Source organism: Anastrepha obliqua, chromosome 2 (genome assembly GCF_027943255.1).
Source record: "Anastrepha obliqua isolate idAnaObli1 chromosome 2, idAnaObli1_1.0, whole genome shotgun sequence".
NCBI classification, from domain to species: Eukaryota; Metazoa; Arthropoda; class Insecta; order Diptera; family Tephritidae; genus Anastrepha; species Anastrepha obliqua.
In genome coordinates this window covers 25,629,458-25,631,968 of record NC_072893.1, presented here as the reverse complement: position 1 = coordinate 25,631,968, position 2,511 = coordinate 25,629,458, and positions in this window count along the sequence as shown.

Sequence of the window (2,511 nt, the reverse complement as noted above, 5' to 3'; positions counted from 1 at the left end):
AATTGCGATAGGAAATTGCTTCGAGTGGCCATGCGTAGGCTCAAATTCTCGTATGAGCGTTCGGTCAAGTAAACACGATCGTTTTGAGTGTTTGTGAACTACTCAATTCATCAGAAAAAACAATGTTAGGAATTCGCTACGTTCGTGCAAGCGCAACAACTCCTTTGCTCTTTCGTACCGAACTTTTTTTTGCTGGGGTGAAAGATCGTGTGCTTTTTGGAACTTGTAAGCCTTGACCTTGAGCTCATTTTTCAATATGCGTCGAATGCTGTCTTGCGATATTTTCAGTTCTTTGGACATTTTTCTTCCACTTCGACGTGGATTTCGTTCAAGTCGAGCCTTCACTTTCCGAACCATTTCTGGCGTTGTTGCGGTTTTTTTTGGTCCACCTCCATAGCGTTTTGGAATGCTACCAGTATCATTGTAACGCTTTATAGTGCGACACACAAACGTTTGAATTTCTTCCCAGAAAAAAAATTCAACTAAACTGAGACGCAAATGCTTTTGATGGCTTATAAACAATACAATGAACTGTCATTAGAACAATTTTGCCATTGATGTAATGAGCTGTTTTACAGATACAAGCAGTGTGAAGTTGGTAACACTTCATATCGTTCACCCTGTATATACAGGGTTGGCCATATTAAACTGACCCATGTGATTATTAAAAAAATATGGAAAAAGAAACATTTTTTTGTGTTTCATTGTGAAAAACATTTAATTTAGTTCAAGGAGATTCGTTTACATCACTTTTTGAATATGATATCGCGCAAGTGGTCGCCCTTAGCTCGTATAGCGTAATGTGCCCGTTTTTCGGCGTTTTCCATAGTTTTGGCCAGCGTCTCGGCCGATATGGCGGCTATTTTCCGTCGGATATTGGCCTTAAGTGCGCCTAGTGTCTTTGGCTTGTTGACGTAAACCTTAGATTTCAAATAGCCCCAAAGAAAAAAAGTCCGGTGGCGTCAAATCCGGTGATCGTGGCGGCCAGTCAAAATCGCCGCTTTTTGATATCAAACGGCCAGGGAACAAAGTCTTCAATAAGTTGACGGTGGCTCGTGCTGTGTGTGGCGGTGCGCCATCTTGCTGAAACCAGAAGTGCTCCATACCATTTTCACGAACAATCGGCATCACAAAATCGGTTATCATGGCCCGATAACGCTCTTGATTGACGGTCAATGGTTGGTGTTGACCATTTTCAAAGAAGAACGGCCCAATGACCATATCAGCGCAAATGCCACACCAGACTGTAACTTTTTGGTCGTGGAGAGGTCCCTCTTCAATAATTTGAGGGTTTTCAGTGGCGTAGAAACGGCAATTTTGCTTATTTACGGTTCCGTTCAAGGAGAAATGGGCCTCATCACTCATAATGATTTGATGCCAAAAATCCTCATCAGTTTGTGCCATTCGGACGACAAAATTGGCATATTCCAAGCGACGGGGCTTGTCGGCCGGCAACAGTTGTTGATTTAGTTGTATTTTGTACGGGAATATCCCCAAATCCAAACGAATGATACGTCGTAGAGTGGTCCGAGGGATGTCCAACTGAGCAGAACGACGATTACCTGACGCTCGCGGCGATGACTCGATACTGGCTCGTACGGCCGCGATATTTTCGTTAGATCGTCTTGACCGCTTTTTATTTGGACGTCGGGTATTAGCCACAGTGCCGGAAGACAAAAATCTTTTGTGCATTTGCTTGATTGCGTTCTTTGACGGCGCACTTTTCAATTTATTTTTTTTTCTCCACGCACGTTGCGTTTTTACAATCGAGAAGGAATTTTGAATGTACAGCTGAACAATTTCAGCGCGTTCTATTGGGGTGTACTGTTTCATGGTATAAATCTCCTTCGACTGACGCTTCCAACGCGGTATGTCATTAGCTGATCTGAAATTACAGTAAAAAGTTATAGGGTTACTCAATGGGTCAGTTTAATATGGCCAACCCTGTATGTATATACATATATATAGGTATATATATATGTATGCACGTCATTGGCCGGTACATTATTTGTCAGGTGTTTGACGGAACTTTTCCTTAAATTTTATGGTGCGTGTCTTGATTTTGTGCTACAAGTGGTGCTTCATACCCACTCCGAACGTGGGATGGAATTTCAAAGTAAATATTTTTAGATAGATAGATTTTCTATGAGGTTTGTACTTCGACCTCATGGCCCTCTGTGCCCTCTGCTTAACACAGTACCTCATTCAGGCCTAGTTCCCTTATTGAACTCAGGATAGAGCTGGGCGTATGTGGTTTTCTTCTGGCTGCAATGTCTCACCCACTCCGCGCTATAGCACTACATTCAAGGAGAAGGTGTATTGAAGTCTCCTGGGATTGGTCGCAGAAACGACAAGAACCAATGGATCATATCACGATCATGTGCAAATGACTACGCAGCCTGCAATGGGCTGTGAGTATGTCCGTGAGCGTTCTCACTTTATCCTTGGGGAGGTACAAAAGTGCATACTGCCGAACAACTCCTTCGTCTTTTTGAGCAGTGTCTGAGAACA